Source organism: Neovison vison, chromosome 3 (genome assembly GCF_020171115.1).
Source record: "Neovison vison isolate M4711 chromosome 3, ASM_NN_V1, whole genome shotgun sequence".
Classification (NCBI taxonomy): Eukaryota; Metazoa; Chordata; class Mammalia; order Carnivora; family Mustelidae; genus Neogale; species Neogale vison.
In genome coordinates, this window is record NC_058093.1 from 138094843 (window position 1) to 138115331 (window position 20489).

The window sequence follows — 20489 nt, forward strand, 5'->3', positions numbered from 1 at the left end:
GCAAGAGTATCACAAAACTACTGTTTGCTTATAGGAACCTGAAGTAAATCCTACATATGCTGGTGCACGAGGGGATGACCAGAGAACCAAACTGGCCACAATTTGCACCCAGTTGGACCCCACAATTTTTATAAAAAGTGTAGGAAGTCAGGCAGGCACAAAGCCCCTAGAAGACTTTTTATGTTGCCCTCCCCACGCCAGCAGAGAATGCCACAGGCAACTGGGTTAGATGCAAAGAACCGAGTAGGGCAGACGGCACAGGAGCATGTGGGTGTGCATACAGGCACACACCACGACCCCTGCTTGGCATGGCTGGGCTGGCCCTGGGTCCACGTCGGGGAAATTCCTACAGCGTGCTGTGTGATTGCTCTACGAAAAAGAGCACCAGTATCACCAGGAGAGAGCCCCACAGTTGCTCCGGTGGGAAAAAGACTCCAGGGCCCTACACTCTAGAAGCCCTCCTAGTAACTCCCAGAAGCGAAGGGACAGGATGTGGGAGGGGCTGCAGCCTTGAGTCCCTGGAGGAAATGCATGGTGTTAGCATATCACCATTCTGGAAATCCTGCTGCAAAGAACCCTGTTTAACTTAGGAGATGGTTTTTAAGATAGCCTTTCAGGAAACAGAAGTTTGCAAAATGCTGTGGGGCAGTCAGGGATGGAAGGGTTTCCTGGGTTTGAGAATGTAAGCCCTCCCTAAAAAATGGCCAGGTGAGCAGAAGGAACCCCACCCTACTCCTCCCTCCCCTCTGGGTGAGGGACCTGGACAGAACCAGGAGGGGTCCCAAGAGACAGAATCACCTACTGAGTGATCCCTTCATAATGGTCTCGAGTGATGTCAACTACACACTTGAGACAATGGGTGCCAGGAAAAGCCGGAACACCCACCTTTGCTTCAGCCCTTGACCGGGTGACTGTGCAAGTTTGAGTCTAGAACCATTGTCAGAGGGAGCGGAGGGGCAGGCATGAGCCCCCTGGAAGGTGTCAACTCTTCCTGGTTTGTGCAGGATTCTTGATCTTAGTGGGGAGGGTTTCCCATCTCTGGACCCCACCTCACCCCACCCCCCCCAGCCCATCCTGGGCCAACCTGGACAAACCCGGACATTTGGCCACCTTACCTCTCTCTGGAAAAATCTAGTTTTGGAAAAGAAAGTGAGAGCTAGAGGTTCTCCTCCAGGCGCTATAAAAGATCGCCTTTATCTTGGTAATTCGCTCTCTGCTTATTTTTGTTACTTCTTATCTGTTTCCTGGTAGTAAAGCTCTTAGAAAGAAAATGGCCTGTGGGCGTGTTGGGGCTGGGTGGGGTGTGGTGGCTGGGACACCTGCTCACGCTGCGCTGCTGCGCTGCCGCAGGCCGGCCGGGGTGGCTGATGGCAGCTCCCAGGCTGCCTCCTGGGGCCAGTGGGAAGGACGAACTGGGTGCTAAGAGAGCTGCTGGGGGTGGAGGGTTGGGGTGGAGGGTTGGGGTGGAGGGGGCTCTAAGAGGCTGGAGGGTGGGCGAGCCTTCCCTAGGGGCAGGCCCTCCTGGCAGGGCTCCAGGCCACTGGCCTTTCTCTCCTCCCTCCACAGCACATGTGTCCCCCAGTGTGCACGTGGGTGCACTGATCCATGCTTTGCCTCGTGTCCAGAGGGGAGCCAGGCTGGGGGCAAAACATTACTATTTGTTTTCAGCCCTTACCCTGCGCTGCTTCTCTGTCCTTCCTTCCTTCCTTCCTTCCTTCCTCTCTTTCCTTCCCTCCTTTCTTCCTCTTTTCTCCTCTCCCCCTTCCTACCTGGCCTTGCGTCATCTTTATTTCCCTTTCTTTTTAGGGCTCGGTTTTAAAAGTCACTCCTCGTTCAAGCCCAAGTGCCGCTACTGCCCCCTTGTGTCTCACTGATGGAAGAACTCGGCCGCAGCGTTGTCCGCGCACCTGGGGAGAACCAAGGACCTTGGGAGGCCTGGGAGCGGAAAGGCTGTTGACCACACAGTGTTGGCAAAGAACATACATGCCCACTGGGGCGACATTTCAAGTGCGGTGACCCCACTGGCCTCCAGGAAGCCTATGACTATAGCAGAGGAAATCCTTGAGGGATCATACCTTGATCTTGTCTAGCTACAAGTAGCAGCTTGTGTGGGTCCTTGCCCTGAGCTCTGGTACATACCCAGGGCAGGACTGTATCTATCTTGTTCAGCAGAGAATTTGAATGCTTAGCACAGCACCGAGCCCATATTTGTTGGGATATAGGGGAGTCAGATTCATACCACAATGACATGCTAACAATATTTATTATATTTTTTACTACATGCTAGGAACTGTTCTAACTCCTTTATATGTTTATATTTGTATATTTAAAAGCTTTTATTTATTTATTTGTCAGGGAGAGAGCACAAGCAGACAGAGTGGCAGGCAGAGGCAGAGAGAAAGAGAGAAAAAGCTTGCACCAGCAAGGGGAGTGGCAGGCAGAGAGAGAAGCAGACTCCCCGCTGAGCAGGGAGTCCGATGCCGGGACAAGATTCCAAGACTCTGGGATCCAGACCTGAGCCAAAGGCAGCCTCTCCACCCACTGAGCCACCCAGGCGTCTCTACATCTGTTATTTGTTATAAACACCTTCTAAATTATTACCCCTTGGGGGCGCCTGGGTGGCTCAGTGGGTGAAGCCTCTGCCTTCAGCTCTTGTCATGATCTCAGGGTCCTGGGATGGAGTCCCCCACATGAGGCACGCATCAGGCTCCCTGCTCAGCGGGGCCTCTGCTTCTCCCTTTGCCCCTTCCCTCCACCACTGTTCATGCTTGCATGCTCGCTCTCTCTCTGAAATAAGTAAATAAAGTCTTTTTTAAAAATTTAAAAAATAGGGGCGCCTGGGTGGCTCAGTCGTTGGGCATCTGCCTTCAGCTCAGGTCATGATCCCAGGGTCCTGGCATCAAGCTCCGCATTGGGCTCCTTGCTCGACGGGCAGCCTGCTTCTCCTTCTCCCATTCCCTCTGCTTGTGTTCCCTCTCTCGCTGTGTCTTTCTCTGCCAAATGAATAAAATCTTTAAAAAGAAATTTTTTTTTAAATAAATTATTACCCCTATTTAGTAAATGAGGAAATGAAAGTACAGGATTGGCAACTTGCCAAAAAAAAGTGGCACTCAGGATTTGAATCCAGGCTATCTGGTTCCAGAGCACACCTATGGACACTTAACATTACACGTCTCCCGTTTATATGCATCTCCCTTTCATCCTAGTATTAAGAGCATCGGCTATTAGCACAATGAAATGCATGTGTTGATCTAGAAAAATGATACATTATGGTATCATTTTTTGAATACTTGAGTACTCAAAACTATTCCACAATTCCTTAATAGTCTTTTTTTTTAAGACTTTCTTTATTTATTTGACAGACGGAGATCACAAGTAGGCAGAGAGGCAGGCAGAGAGAGAGGAGGAAGCAGGCTCCCTGCTGAGCAGAGAACCTGATGCAAGACTTGAGATCCCAGGACCCTGGGATCATGACCTGAGCCAGCTGGAGAAGGCAGAGGCTTTAACCCACTGAGCCACCCAGGCGCCCCATTCCGTAATAGTCTTAACTACTGAACACTCCCATCGAAAGGTGTGTACATACGGCAAAGGGGAAGGTTTTGAAAAGTATTAATGTGTGTTTCTGTTTTGCCTTTCTGAGTGGCGGACTTGGGCTCAGGGGGCCCGAAGTTTTCAGCTGGCCCTGGCTCGAGGGAGATTCCGCCCATGACCGAGTGCGCGCAGGAAAGGCGGGATGGCCTTCAGCCCCGACGCGCAAAGGAGAATGAAGAGATTTTTCCGATTCATTCCACCTCCATTCCCCTCTCCTCTTTAACACAGCCCAGTCCTGGATAGCCCCTTGCAGAGAGCTCTGCTTAAGGAGGGCAGACAGACTATGACAGTGAGAACTGAGATTTATAGAAGTGGGGAAAGCCTGATTTTCTCAGCCCCAGGGGACTGTGGAGAAGCGCTCTGTAGAGGGCGGTAAGCATACCCAAAATGGGTTATCTATGCCCAGAATTGTGCCTCATTTGGCTTTGGCTGAAGTAAGGAGAGAAAAAAAGCCAAAGGCAGAGGGAGGGCTCTGTCAGAACAAGACGCTCGTTAGAACCCTGAAAATCTCTCTGGATCCGTTCTTAGACCTGCCTGGCTCACCCTGGACGGTTCCAGTAGGGAGGGAGGCCCTGGGTGGAATTACCTTGGGCTTCCCAGGATCCTTGCTGTGGATGCTGAGCTGAGAGCGGGGACATTCCTCTGGGCCACACACCGTTGTAGGTGACGGGACATCAGCGCTGAGGCTGGGACTGGGGAGGTCTGTGAGAGCCGAGGACCACCGCGACCGCAAGCTGGCTGCAGGAAAGGCAGGAGGTCTTGTGCAGCGAGGGTTGAGTGAATCTGGGTGTTGGTGAGCCTGAAAGCACCCCCAGAGCAGTGCACAAGCCAGAAAAGTCTGATCATCATCTCCACGAGCGGCCGAATGCTGGCAGAGCTGTCACATTTCCCGTAAACATCAAGGCGTCTTTAGGGGATCAGCCAGAGGAAAGGGAAGATATCTGAGAGCTGAGCACCTTATCTAAGAGATACTGGACCCTTCCGAAGGGTTCCTGTACATTATCAGACTGGATTTCGCTTTAAACCAGTTTGGACGTGTAGCTAAAATTTTTTAAATCCTAAAAATTGTGAGAAGCCAGATTACTTGTGACCGGAAGGAAGATGCACATTTCCCTACGTGTGGGTTAAAGTTTGCAATCCCCATAAAATATATACACCCAGGCAAGAGCATAAAGGACTGTGCCCGTATTGATTCTTCTGTTTTCACTCTGAGTTGTGTCTTTATCATCTCAGTTATTTGCTTGGCTCATATCCCCCGCTTCCTGAAGGCAGTGCAGTCTAGCCTCAAGTGGCTAAGGTAATAAGGGGCGCCTGGACTTACAGAACAGGCTGAGTAAAGACAGTGCCCTTTGGCACAAAGATTATTTTGTGCTAAGGACAACTGAGACCCACCAAAAAAAGTTCTTTACTGCCCACTCCTAACTGCCTAAAATTAACTATAAATTTCCTCTTTTGAAAAGGTGCTTCCAGACCTGCTCTCAAGAGACAATTCTTAGCACCCTAGAGACTCTGTGTGCCTAATGAGACAAGCCTCATTTACCATATATTTCCCTCCCCGTCTCATAACTTGTTCTCCCCCGACCGTTCCAGAGGCCCAAACCCCTTTTCCTTTGTTTAGCCTAAGATGCTACCTCAACCTCAATCATCTGGCTTTTGCCTTGCGTCTCATTTCTAGGTGAAGTTCTTGTGCGTATATACATTATTAATTTTTTTCTGGTTAATCCATCTTGTGTCAGTATGATTTTTGGACCCAGCCAATGAAAAAGGCTTTTCGGGGGCGCCTGGGTGGCTCAGTGGGTTAAGCCGCTGCCTTCGGCTCAGGTCATGATCTCGGAGTCCTGGGATCGAGTCCCGCATCGGGCTCTCTGCTCAGCAGGGAGCCTGCTTCCCTCTCTCTCTCTCTGCCTGCCTCTCTGCCTACTTGTGATTTCTCTCTGTCAAATAAATAAATAAAATCTTAAAAAAAAAAAAAGGCTTTTCGTCCACGACAGCCCCATCTCTCAGCCTCTGGCAACCACTATTCTCCTTTCTGGCTCTACAGATTACTTATTCTGGTCTTTTTGGCTACATGGAATCATATGATATGTGACCTTTTGTCTTTTGTTGTTGTTTTAAAAATTTTATTTGTCAGAGAGACAGACAGAGAGAGAGAGCACAAGCCGAGGGAGAAGCTGGCTCCCCGCTGAGCAAGGAGCCGGATGTGGGACTCGATCCCAGGACCCTGGGACCATGACCTGAGCCAAAGGCAGACACTTTTTTCTGACTGGCCTCTTTCACTTAGCATATCTCCAAGGCTCAGCAGGTTGTAGCATGGCTCAGGGCTTCTTTCCTTTGATTGGCTGAAGAACAGACTGTTGTCTGGATGGACCATATTTTGTTCATCTAGCCCTCGATCAGCGGACATTTGTGTGGCTTTTACTTTTTGGCTGTCATGAATAGTGCCACTGTGCACACTCACATACGAGTTTCTGTGTGGACATATTTAATCCTGGGTATGAATCTGGAAGTGGAGATGCTAGGTCATTTGACTACTTCTCATTTCACTTTTTCAGACCCGCCAAACGGTTTTCCCAGTGGCTGCTCCGTCACACGGTCTCACTGGTGGAGCGTGAGATTTTCTAATTTCTCCACATCCTTGTCAATATTCGTGGCTGTCCTTCCTTCTCGTGACAGCCATCCTCGCAGATGTGAGCAATATCCCATTATATCGCCTATCTTTCTTTTTTTTTTTTTTTAAAGATTTTATTTATTTATTTGACAGAGAGAAATCACAAGTAGACAGAGAGGCAGGCAGAGAGAGAGAGAGGGAAGCAGGCTCCCTGCTGAGCAGAGAGCCCGATGTGGGGGTCGATCCCAGGACCCTGAAATCATGACCCGAGCCGAAGTCAGCGGCCCAGCCCACTGAGCCACCCAGGCTCCTAATAACCTTCTGGGGAGTGTGCAGACATTTCTCGAAGGTTCTTATATTCTTGGCCTTGCTTCATGATCCTTTTGTTTCTTTTGGTTTACTAGTTTACTGCTGTGTCCTTCATGACTCCGAAATAGACACCTCTATTTAGATTTTTTTGGGAAAGTGACCAATCACATGACGCCGTACAGGAAATAATTTTAAGTGCTTGATGGAGAAGCGCTGTTTATCTTGCAAGCCCCAAAGTAAAGTTACCACGGGTCTCTAGGGATTCTCTCACTAGTGGCATCGGGTAACTTTTGTGTCCTGTCACACTCTGTATGACAGATGTGTGACCAAACCCTACTCTGTTAATAACTTTACTTTTTAATTGAACTTTTACCCGTCACGGGTGGAGGGGCAGGGTACATGGCGGTTCTGAGTTAATTACAACTGCCATTATTTTTTATTTGCGGCGCCTGAGCAAAGCAGTAAAACACAAGTTAAGTCACATTTGCAATGGGACCATGACTCAATTAGTGTTTTTGAATAATGGGCCATAGTAATTAAGGTCACAGCCATTGCAGCAATAGCATTATGTGGTAGCATGGCTCTGGCAAAGACTAGTTTGCAACCTGTCTCCAGGGAGGGGGTTAAAGAGAGTCAGAAGAAACCAGGCGGAGATTCTCTCCTCCAGGATTCTTGCCAGCTGGGAATGGAGATTCTCGAGGAGATCTTCAGTCATTTTTTTCACACCCGCTTTATCAACTTCCATTTCAGGAGCTCAAAATGCAACATGAAACTTGTAGGTCCTACAAGGTAATATTTTCAGTCCAGTTGACAGTGGCTCTGAAAAGCCAGGCTTCAGAGACTGAAGACCATGGGCAAGCATTAACCTGTGCCTGGAGACCAGGGTGTTCCGGGGGAAATTAATAGTGCTCTCAGACTGGCTTTGCAAACCCAAGCCTATAAAATTCTTTCTAGGCCAAGAGTAAATGTGCCCTTCTTCGGGATAAGAAGATTGAGGCACAGCATGGTCCTGTGTCTTGGGTAGGAGTCCTCCAAGAGGGGTCCTGGGTGAGGCATTAGGTTCTTATTTTAGATTTTAGTTGCTTTTACTACCATCTCTAGAGAGGCAGCTACTTAGATGATGTGGGCCCTTGCCTCTAGCCTGATTTTTTATACTAGTGGTAGAACATCCCTTTACAGCATCTAATCCAAAGGGTGAGACATTATAAATGTTCGGATCAAGAAGGGCTACAAGAAATTGGCCCAGACTAATGGTCTGAGAGCTATTAAAATGGACATCAAGCCATCCTTGAAAGTGAAATCCCTAGACGAGAGACACTAAGTTTGAGAGATGGACCAGCTCATCCTCTTTCTCCCACACACCTGCCTCCTCAACAGTTCTGGTCATCCAGAAGCCCAGTCCTTGTCACACAGAGAGCAACACAGCTGTTTTCTCAGTATGCTTCTCTGGGCCAGTTGGAGATACGTCCTCCCCAATTGGCAGTGACTCTATTTGGAATCACTAGGCCAATGGAAAGGTTTTGTGCCTCCTCAAAATTCATATATTGAAATCCAAACCCCAAAGACGATGGTACTGGAAGGCAGAACCTTTGGTGGTGCTTAGTTTGTGAGGGTGGAACCTCAGGAATGGGACGAGTGCCCTTGCAAAAGAGGCTCCTGAGAGATCGTTCACCCTTTTCACTGTGCGAGGACACAGCAAGATGCTGCCGATGACCAGCAAGGGGGCTCTCACGAGAACACAGCTATACTGGCACCCTGACTTGAGACTTCCCGGCCTCTGGAACTGTGAGAAGTGAATTTCTGTTGTTTCTAAGCTGCCCGGACTGTGGTGTTTGGTTATAGAAGCCCTAAGGGACTAAGACAGCCTGATGCTTAATACAAGCGTGTATGATAGGAATTGAGAGGAAGGTCAGGGAAGGCGTGATGGAGTAGGATTTGCCTACGGAGAGGGAGCTGAGGAAGTTGGAGATGGTGTCAAGGCCCATTGAAAGATGTTGAGGCATAAAAAATTCTGAGCAAAAAAGGAACACGCAGGGGCGCCTGGGTGGCTCAGTGGGTTAAGCCTCTGCTTCCAGCTCCAGTCATGATCTCAGGGTCCTGGGATCAAGCCATGCATCGGGGCTCTCTGCTCAGCAGGGAGCCTGCCCCCACGCCCCCGCCCCGCCTGCCTCTCTGCCTACTTGTGATTTCTCTGTCAAATAAATAAATAAATAATCTTTTTTCTTTTTTGGGAGTTTGGGAAGTAGGGAAGTAGGGAAGCCATGGAGGCTACAGAGAAATTTGGAATCGCTCCAGAGAAGGTATGGGTAGACTCAAAATGACAGAAAGAAGTTGAAAGATGGTCTAGGTTCAGTCAGCTTAGATAAAATTTTTTTTAAAGATTTTTATCTTTAAGTAATCTCCACACCCAATGTGGGCCTTGAACGCACAACCCTGAGTCGGAGAGCCGCGTGTGCGACCAGCAGAGCGGGCCAGGCACCTCTCCGCTTAGATATTTTTAAAGACACGTGCGCTTGCACGGCCCCTTCCTTTGTATCTTTCTAGTGTTTAAAACATGATTGCTCTTTTGACTTTCAGGACTCCTACTTTCTAATTTGATGTTAGAAACCTGTAATTACTGAAAGAAAGGTCACAAGTGTTTTTGCACTGTGGGCTGGAAGGTGGGAGGTTGGAATGAATTTTCATATATTTTTTAGAGACGGAAAGACTTTCCTGCAGAGGGGAGCGGAACATGTCTCCACAAAATATGCCGCTTAGACAGGAGGGCTGTTTTGAGCTGAAGGCAACTGAGAAGAAATAGCTCTAAGGAAAGTGTTATTTTGGGTTTTTTTGTGATAATAAAGCAAAGTTTATTGAGTGATAGTGCAAAGCTCCTGAAGAGGGAGGGGACCCAAGAGGGTTACCCTATAATAGTTATTTTTGATCAATGGAGGTTAAGTGGACAAGTGTATTAGTCTGCTCAGGCTGCCATAGTAAGATACTACAATGGGGGGGAGGGGGTGGCTTAAACAATACTAACGAATTGTCTCACAGTTCTAGAGGCTTGAAGTCTAAGATCAAGGTGCTTTCAGGGTTGATGCCTGAAGCTCTTCTCGGCTTGCAGATGGCTACCTTTTTACTGTGTCCTCGTAGGTTTTTTCCTCTGTGCTTGTATGTTGTGGGGTGAAGGGGAAGAGAGGTATCTGGGATATCTCTTCCTGTAGAGAGGGCAGTCCTATAGGATTAGGGCCCCACCCTTAACATCTCATTTAACCTTAATTATTTCCCTGAAGTCCTTATCTCCAAATACAAGCACAATGGAGATTAGGATGTTAATGTATGGACTTTAGGGGAAACAATTCAGTCCGAAACAACTCAATTTTAAGGGTTTTATCAGCTCTGAGCATCTCAGAACATACCTTTGCTTATTCCAGTTTGTGTAATTATTTCTAGTTGGTCCTAACCATTATTTTATAGCCTTTAAATCACCGAAGGACAGAGATGGCTCTTCCCTTGGTAGTTTTTTTTTTCTTTCTTTTCTTTTTTCTTTCATTTTTTCTTTTTTATTTACCTTGGTGGTTCTTTGTTTTCTGGGAACACAAAATGGTGAGAAAATTCCTCTACCATCCCTGCTACTAGGGAATGCAGAGCTTAGTTAATGTCCAAGAGTATCACTAAAGAAAAGGCCTCTAAATAGTCTTGACTGGTCATCCTTGTGATGAAGTTCTAGAACCTAGGTGAGGTTCGGTGAGCTGAGGTCCAGAGCCGATGACCAAGAAAGAATTCTTGGGACATCTTTGGTGCAAAATGGTGGTTTATTACAGGACGGGGACAGGACCCGTGGGCAGGAAGAGCTGCTTCCCTGCGTTGTGAGGGATGGTGGGTTATATACCTTGCGGTTGGGGGAAGGTGAGGGGAAGGGAGGTTTCAAAGGAGTTTTCATATGTTAAAGAGGGCCTAGGAGGTGCCGAGGTGCCTGGAGGAGGCCTTGCCCTTGTGGCTTGATCAATGTCATCTTTAGGTCAGCCATTAACATCAAGATAGTTGGGAGATTCTTGGTGGGGTGTTATGATCCTGCTATCATTTACATTCCCTTCTACCTCAGTCTTCTCCAATTCCCTTTATGGTAGGGAGGGAGACATTAGGGCTTGAGGAACTGAGAGTTATTTGCCTCTGGAAATTTGTGCTATTGATAAGGTAACCTCCCTGTTTGTAGATCTGTAGGACATCTGTAGAGCAAGGGAGATTCCTGTTCTGCAGGATTGTGATCTCTGCAAGTTAACTATTTATCGTTTTATGGCAGTCAGGGCTGCCTGAGGGATGCTACACATATGACCGAGGGGGAGCGGATGGAGAGAGGGGTGCAAGGCGCCAGCTTCTGCTTGGTCTTCAGCCAGCCTCCTGCTCCCTCATCACTTGTGTCTTTTTTGAGCATACACCCCTGACATATCTATTTATTCACTCATTTAAAAATTACATACATATACTATAATCCTGCTATATTATATTGCAAGATATACACAAAACATTTGAAAACAAACATAATAAACATCATTTTGAAGTTGAAAATAAAGAAAAGTTAGTTTGAATAATTGCTTCCTACATTTCCCTCTGGAGATCACTGTCCTCGGTTTAGGGTGTAGTAGGAAAACCGAGGATGAATTTGGAACCACTAATTTTTAGATCCTGGTTCTTCTCTTATCCACTATGTCTTCTCTTCTGAGTGGCTGAGTTTCAGCAAAAGACTCCAACAGGCTGAGATTCTTGATAAGCTTTGGTCTGTTTAGGTACCAAATACGTTTATTTTAGTGAAGGATATAAAGGATACTGTGCCTTCCAGTAGAAGGAGACCAGGCAGGGGGAAGAGGGCTGGGAAGTTCTATATTATAGGAAGTTCTATATTACAGGAAGGGGGCCAGCATTTTAGTTTAGTTTAGCATTTTAGTTTTAGTTTCTTTTTAAGGAACTTACTTAGCATTTAAAGCCAAAGCTTACCCTTTCTTTCTGAAAATTTTGCCAGAGCTCCTTGTCGTCACTGACAGCAAGGACGGCTCAGAAAGGAAAGTTAAATTTTATTTACTTGCAAATGAATCCGGGCCCCAGCGGACTGAAGATGCAAACTCAGTTTGAGGTCTAGTCACTTAGATGTGAATTAAAACACTCTCCCCAGGATAATAGATTTTCACCTCTAAGGAATCCAGGGGGCAGAAGGGAAAAAAGCCAGAGCATCCAGGGCGACGTGTCTATTGTTATGCTAATGTGCCCTGAGCAGGTGTGAGCTGTAGCTCTCAGCTGTGCCTTCCCTTCTATCAAGTTTTGGATGCTTGTGGCTGGATCACAGGGAAGGACCCAGGTAGGTTCTTCCTCTGGATGCTTAAAGACTAATTTTTTAAAAAGGATAAAAATCACAACTCTCATACAGATATGGAAATGAACACATGGCTGAAGATTTTCTTTAACTCAAACTGGTGAGGTGTTACAATGGAAAAGTTCAGTGGAAGTTCAATGGAAAAGTTTTTTAAAAGTACTAATCTATGGAGTACAAGAATGTTAAAATGAATGTGCAGAAGCACCCCAGCCCAGCGTTTACATTAGAAGGGAAGTCCATGGAAACTCTAGGGACGGGACTGAAGTTGTATGTTTATAACCAAGTGTTATTTTGCACTGCTATCAGTCATATGCAATTCACAGTTGTAAAATAGCCCCGTTGGAGTCATATAACCCAAAAGAATCCTCTAGAATCTAGGCAATGCATAGTGTCCCATGAAAGCACAAAATACACCCCCCCCCATCACTTCCAACCCCCAGCTTAACTCCGGGAGCCATGGTGCATGGTGCCCACTGGGGCTGTGTAGCACAGGGGCTGCTGGGCCCACTTTGGGCTCCCAGTGCCCCGTCTCCCCTCCTGTGCTGTTCTTTGGTGTCAACTCCTTGCCCCACAGAGAGCACTCACACAAGGAGACATCCCCCCCGTGCCTGACAGGCATAACATTTTGACTTCCCTTAGTTCCCGCTACCTCTGGGATACTTGAAAGAAGAGAGATGAGAGAAGGAGATGATGTCTGTCCTTCCTTTTCTGTTTCTCTTGATGACCTGTTCCTCCTCCAGAGCTCTTAGAGGGGCATGGAGCAAGGAAGAGAAGAACATGGTGCAACGTTGGTGATAGTAGCAGTGCTGTTCTCCTTGTAAACAGGTCGTGGCATATACGTTAGGAAAGTGGTTTCATTTTAGTTCATTGATTTGTACTGCAGCTTCTACTGCATACTGGAGACATGAGTGAGGAAAATTTAATCTCTCTGAGCTGTGGTATTCGAAGCTGATAAAATGAAATGGTTGCAATAAAAATTTCAAGGTCACTTCCAGTTCTGAATATTTATGAAGGTATTCCTATTGATCAGGTATCCTGGATCATACGTTCAGATATAGCAACTGACGTTCTTACTTTCATGGCTCTTTTCTTTATTGTTCTCATTGTTGAAAAATATTTTAAACAATTTATTTTAGGAAATATTGCATAGGGTTGAACAGCACATTGGGAGAAGCTGAGCAGAAAGCTGAAAAGGGTTCATGTGTACTGTTTTTACATTGAAAAAGAGTGTCCAAATCAAATAGCCTAATACAAAATTGGGAGGATGTTAGTAGAAGTTTTATCATTTCAACATTGCTGTCTTCTCTGCCCTTTGTCTTCTCCACCTAGTCTCATAAATGTTTACTGCATTAATACTAATGTATTATTTTGGATGTGTTTACACCATTTTGTGACCCTCCAGAATGATATCTTAATAGGGTACCTGAGGGGGAGTGTGGAACTGGGGCAGTGTCCTTGCACACAGGCCTTGTGTGACATGCCTTATGAACTACTGTTTCTGTTACTTTTACTTCCCGAATAAAAGTTATTAAGAAATTAATTTTAAAAAAATTTTAAGATTCTATCTGTGTATTTGACAGTGAAAGAGGGAACACAGGAAGGGGGAGCAGGAGGGGGAAAAGCAGCCTTCCTGCCATGCAGGGAGCCTGATGCGGGGCTCAACTCCAAGACCCTGGGATCATGACCTGAACTGAAGGCAGGCACTTAATGAGTGAGCCACCAGGTGCCCCTACAATTTTTTTTTTAATTCTGAAAACACAGTAGCAGTTACCCTTTTTAAAGGGAAATTTATATTTGTAAAGGAAGTCTCCATTTTTAGGGGTATCTCCCTCTCTCTATCACTATATCAGGAACAGAAGAATGGCTCTAAATTATAAGAGAATCTTCTTTTTTGGTCAGTAGAGAAAGCATTGATTTAAATTTGAATAACAAACCTTACCTTTGTTTGCTGTGCTTTACCTAGTGACCTCCCCATAGCTGACATTCCTCTCCACCATACTTCTCTTCTTTTGTTTTTAGCTGACCATGGTATTTAAGCTTGAGTTGTAAGCCACTGCTTAGAGATACTCATTTTTCTCTGGGTATCTCCTATGTATATATGAATTATACATTATAAAATTTTTCTCTTGCTAATCTGTCTTTTGTTATAGGGGCCCAGCTAAGAACTAAGAAAGGTAGAAGTTAAATTGTTTTCCTCCCCTACACATCAACAAGTCCACTAGGTTGTATGTAGCCTTTAAGCAAGTACAGACTCAAAACTAGAGCATTTTCTCATGACAATGCACTAAGCTGACCTGTTGGCTGAGCCAGGCAAAGGACTCCAGGGTATCAAAGAAAAGACTGTTGTTTGTTCCAACCCCAGCCCTCCTAACACAGGCCACATTTTCTTTATTTCGCTCTTCTGATTCAAATTTAAACACCAAATCTCCTTAGAGCTCCTTAGAATTGGCTGTCTCTGGCCATTAACTCTTCAGCATTTTGTCTGTGTTCAAAATTTCATCTTAAGGGGAACTCTCCAAGACATGATGAGGTTCATTCTTTCAGCAGCGTTTTCTCACCAGTTTTCTGTTTTTCTTAGGAGGAAGGTAGATTCCCTTGCTCTCATGTAATAAAGCAGAAGATTTTACCTATTGGTCTCAGAGTGAACCAGAAGAAAATTATAATGAGAAAAATATTTGAGAACTCACGTAAGAATTTTTTTTGGGGAAAAAAACTTCTCTGAGAAAAGAGTCTATACAACGCAAACTGACTTTCTGGAAAGAAAATTGTTGATACTTTCTTCCTCCTCTATTTTTTTTTTTTAAGATTTTGTTTATTTATTTGACAGATAGAGATCACAAGTAGGCAGAGAGGCAAGCAGAGAGAGGGGAAAGCAGACTCCCTGCTGAGCAGAGAGCCCGATGCGGGGCTCGATCCCAGGACCCTGAGATCATGACCCGAGCCGAAGGCAGAGGCTTTAACCCACTGAGCCACACAGGTGCCCCTTCCTCCTCCATTTTAAGATTAGTGTTTTGACTATAGATTCAGCTCATGCCACAAAGGGCAAGACATGCTTTGTTTTTGTCTAATTCAAGTGTTGTCAGGAACAGAAAATAAAATTAGATACTGAAAAGGCGTCAATATCTTAATGGATGAGAAATGAATAAGTTCTTCTTGTGCAGGTACCACAATAAGATGTCTTATTCATCTTTATGCCCACTAAAATGACAAGCCTAGTCATTTGTACATGGTAAATGATTGATAAAGGTTTACTGAGCTGAATTATTGAAGACAGGAGAGTCTTGGGATTAGATGTGTGCTCTTGATCTTTTGAAACAATTGTCAAGGACAACCTTGAAGCATTTTGGGGAAAGTGTACTCATTCTTATTTTTAACTGTATTCCTGAAGGTTTGTACATGGTTATTTACTCAATACAATACATAGGGCATAAAATACAAGGACATAGTTCATTTATCTTCTGATTTATTTAAATTAGTCTTAAGGAAAGCTTACTCAGCTTACACCATTATTAATAGATAAGTAATGCATTTGGAAAAGAGTCTTAGATATTGGGGCTGGGAGAGCTAGTTAAAACAGGTAGACATCTAACATTTTAGTGAGTATGGAGTACTGCAAATACTTGGCATTAGCAAGTTATAGAGTAAGTTTTAAAGATAACCCTGTCTTGAAGTAGTGGAATGGCCAGATCAGTGATTGGTTATTTCGATGTCTCCTATCCAGAATAATTTTTCCTTCATTAAAATTATGGCCAGTGAATCTCTGTGCTTCCTACAAAACTGGAAATAGCAGTGTGGGAGTCACACTTGAGTGAAGTACATAGCAACATAAGGCAGGTGATGTAGATTGATATATAGTATTTCTCCATTTATAATTTATTTTAATTGTCTTTAGGAAAGAAAAGAGATGGTTTCTGGAAAAACAGGTAATTGCTCCCGCCACATGTGCTTTGGAAGTGCAGTGATACTCGCTGAGATAGCTCGTGAGCCCATGTTACACTTCAAGGCTGGAGTCCTGGCCCCTAACACAGCCTCAGATGGAAAAGAGGCTGAGATTAAATAAGGCTACAAAAGAGCTGACCATTGAGAATATCACCTTTGTATATAAAATTTAGGTCCTTTAATAACACAGAATGTATGTTAGATCATTCCTGTGATCTATCGTGTCTCTATTCCCAACCTTGATTTTAAACTTAGTAAGTATATACAGTTTTCAAAAATGAATCCCAGCTTTGTAGCACTATTTCCTTTTCCTTTTTCCAAGACTCTTTTCATTCAGAAGAAAATGGATAAGGCACAGAGAAGCCTACTGTGGACTTGGAGGTGGGAAATACAGGGAAGGGGAAGGGAGTGTGTAGAGAAAGGGAAGCTCCTAAAGTAATGTGGGCAAGGAGGAAGTGGGGGTATACTGCCCAGAGAGGGAAAGCATCATCAGGAGAGAGGTCAAATTTAAAGTGTGGGGCCAGACCACTTGGGTTTTCACATATCCCAGTAAGTCTTGATCCTGGATGCAACCAAGAGTAGAACACTGTTCCTTGAGCTTTCCTTCTAGAATTTTTGGGTAAATCCAGATTTCCATCATATTTGTTGGAATAAGTCTTATGGATCTGTCTTTGGGCAAGACAGATCACTTGGAAGAGTCTGGAGTTATCTATAGCTGAGGTCAATTTAAGTATTTCTGACAGGACAACAGATTTATTGTTCTCACCTAGATCAGAGAAGGAAAGAAAAATCCCATTTTAATGCAAGATGCATATGTAAAAAGTTGTTCTTGAAGCAGAAGGCAATTCCCAAAGAGAAGCAAAGCCCAGTTTGACCTTTGTGCATCTCTTTTTGATTTTCTAACATTCCTGAAGGATCTTTTGGAAAGAAGGGGGTAATTCTTTAGCTAATTCAGAATCATTAGAGAAAATAATTTTAATAATAGTAATAATAAAAATATAACATTTAACCATTGTTAATATGAGCCAGAGACTGATCTAAGACATTAACTCCTGACTCCTCTACATAAACTTGTACAATTAGAAGGTGTGAATAGAGAAAAAAGGCAAGTAGTTGAGCAGCTCTGTTTTCTTCTTTAATTTGTTTTGCCAGAAATTTGGAAGAATCCTTTTCCAAAAATCTGAGAACTCAAATCTTTCTCAGAAGAGGTCCTGGCAAGGTCTAAATGGCACTCCTCTTTATGAACATTATAAAACAAGGTGTTTAATCTAAGAGCTGATGTAGTGAACCTGCCAAAGTTTTACTAATGTGCCAAAACATTTACCAGCAAGCCCTTAATTACGAATAACACCCCCTCTGGATTCATCCTGAAAGCAACTTACTCTGTCTCGTTCCTGTCCCTGTTTGCTATCTCCATTCTCAGCTAAGTGGAACACGGATTTTCTATCTTCCTGCATTGGAAGGGAAGAAGGATTAAGTAGGGTGCACCGGAGAGAGATAAGGAGAATGAGAAGACTCCACCAGAGCAAGGGTAGTAGAACTGGAAACTTGCGTCCTTTAACTTAAACAGACAAGATTAAGTGATCACATATAGGGAGAGCCTGAGTTGCATTTAAGTATTTTTTTTTAAGATTTTATTTATTTATTTGATAGACAGAGATCACAAGTAGGCAGAGAAGCAGGCAGAGAGAGAGGAAGGGAAGCAGGCTCCCTGCTGAGCAGAGAGCCCAATGCGGGACTCGATTCCAGGACCCTGGGATCATGACCTGAGCCGAAGGCAGCGGCTTTAACCCACTGAGCCACCCAGGCGCCCCCTGAGTTGCATTTAAGTTAACTTTGGGGGCCTCCAAATAGGCTAATTTGTGCATTAGTTTCCTATTACTGCTGTAAAAAATTACCACAAACTTGAAGACTTCAAACAACTCAAATAGGGGTGCCCGGGTGGCTTAGTTGGTTAAGTGTCCAACTGTCTCCTTTTTTTTTTACTCACCAGTAAATTTTATTGTTTTCTTTGATTGACTTGAAAACTTTTCATCTTGATTTTTTTTCTGATACTAAACAAGAAGTGTATAGCTTTTATTTTAAAAAAATGCGCAAAGCAATGATGTTTTATAAACTGCCCTCTCAGGTGTTTCTTGTCAGCCTGCTTCAAGGAAATCCATGTGTTGAATATCCTTGCTCGCAGTTTAGCCCATATCAAATGGTTGTTTTTTGTTTTTGTTTTAAGATTTTATTTATTTATTTGACAGACAGAGATCACAAGTAGGCAGAGAGGCAGGCAGAGAGAGAGAGAGGGAAGCAGGCTCCCCGCTGAGCAGAGAGCCCGATGCGGGACTCGATTCCAGGACCCTGAGATCATGACCTGAGCTGAAGGCAGCGGCCCAACCCACTGAGCCACCCGGTGCCCCCAAATGGTTGTTTAATACATTTAATACTCAATACATGAGCAGCAAACTGAACTGATCCTTCTGAAGAAAATATGGTTGAACAGCCAAGACCACTGGGTAGTCGAAGAGAAGAACACCCATCCGGAGCTCCCCAGGAGTAAGTGGAGGCTGCCGATAACAGGGTATGCAGTGTTACCAGACATTGCTGGTCCTATACCGTTACTTCTGCCTTCCTTTGCCACAAAAATGCAGTAAGAATGCCATCCCCTTCATCCTCTGCTTTTATCCTCAGAATTTCATGTGGTCCTTTAGAGGCAGATGTTACCCAAAGTTCACATGCAACCCCAAAACTACCACAAGCTTTCTTGTTTTTTTCACAGTGATCAAGATCAGAACTTGAGCCCATCGATATTACCATTTACACAGACTTCCTGATTTCAGAAGCAACTCCACTCTTTCTACAGCCCACTCAAAATTTGTCTTCACCATCTGGAGCCCTTCGGGAGTTGCTTCCTTGAAGTCACGATGTGACTGTGTATCTTTCTGTTGGCTTTGATCTCCTGATGGCCAGAATCTCCAGGAATCATTGTCAATAACATCAGCAAGAACAATTTCTTTGGTGGTTACATCAACCTATTTTCCACCATCATATCAATCAGTGTAGAGTTCTGGGGCAACGAGGATTTCTCCAATCTACCAAAAATAACCTGTGTAGTGTGACTTCAGTCTGGCCTATACTGAGTCCAGCAAAGCAAAATTTTGCAGCAATTAGCTGTTCCTCAGACCACTGTGGCTCACTATTGGTATCATCCTTGAAAAACAGCTCCACTAGGTGGGTAAGACTTACATCCCTCCTGGACATGAGGATTTCTTTTGAGAAAAGACCCAGTTGCTATTCTTCTACAAACCCATTCAATTGGAATCATTTCACACTTAGGTGCAGTGAAAGCTGTCTCCCCACATTCTCTGTGGAAAGCAGTTTTGATACCTGCTTCCTTTAACAAGGGAAAAGTACAGCGGGTAGTTTCATTTGAGATTGTAGCTTTTCCTTCCAGGTGATTCTTTCTGGCTGCATTTCCTGCTGTAATCTGGTCCTTGGACTGTAGGAGAGCTTCTTTTGGACTATTTGGCAATTCATAGACTTCTTTTGTTTTACTCTCATAGAAGTGTTTTTTTTGTTTGTTTGTTTTTTTAACCAATGTTCAGTACCTCAGCTGTCGCCATTATCATGCATGGACTGGGGGCAGCAGCCTCACTGGGAAGGAAAGGCAAGTCAAGACTCTGGAAAAGAGAGGCTCCAAGGGTCCAGCTCTTGATTTCAGCTAGATCATGATCTCAGGGTTGTGAGATCGAGCCCTGTGTCAGGCTCTGTGCTCAGCACAGTGTCTGCTTAAGATTCTATTCCTCTCCCTCTGCCCCTCAGCCCCCCCCCCCCAAATAACAATAAAAAATAAAACAACTCAGATATATTCTTTCAAAGTCCTGGAGATCAGAAGTCTGAAATGAGTTTTATGAAAGTAAAATCTTGGTGTTGGAAGGGCTAGTTACTTCTGGAGGGTCCAGGGGAGAACACGTTCCTTGCCTCTTCTGTCTTCTGGATGTTGCAAGCATTTCTTAGCTTGAGGCTACATTGCTTGAGGCTACATTACTCCAATCTCTGTTGTCAATCTCACCTCACCTTCTTCCTCTTCCACAGTCAAATTGCTCTGTGTCTCCCTCTTATAAGGATTCTTAGTACATTCAGTGCCCATGTAAAAGTGTAGATAATGCAGAATAATCACCTTAAAATCCTTAACTTAATCACATCTGCAAAAACCCTTTTGCCATATATAGTAACATTTGTAGCTTCCAGGGAATAGGATATAGGTATCTTTGAGGGTCTGGTTATCATTGTTTGGTTAGCCAAGACTGCCGATGGATCATGGTGTTTGGAGAGCTGCTTTATGACTGGGAGAGTCTCAAGGTCTTGGAGAAGAATGGTAGTAATATGTCCTTTCCTTCTGGGGAAATCTGATTAACCCTGAGTATCAGTTCCCAAGCTTTTTCCTAAATTGACTTAATTCTATCCTTGGAGTCAACCTGAGCCAAGAGCAACTCTCTTTTATCATGGTCTGGAGGGCAAATGTTTCCAAAGTACTCTCAGAAAGAAAAACTTTTCCTCTACCCTCTTAACTTTAGTCATCCAAGGCCTGCAAATTAACCTGACAAAGAGATTAGCAAGAGGAATAAACAGATTTAATTACATATGTATGCATGGAAGTTCACAGAGACACGCAGGTCAGGGAGGCAGTCAGAATTTGGGGCTGAT

The 20489-nt window shown here is 44.6% G+C and overlaps 1 pseudogene; it reads right to left on the bottom strand.

The window, feature by feature from the left end:
- Positions 1 to 225: 225 nt before the first annotated feature.
- LOC122903563 lies at positions 226 to 19484 on the bottom strand (annotated as a pseudogene).
- Positions 19485 to 20489: the final 1005 nt, after the last annotated feature.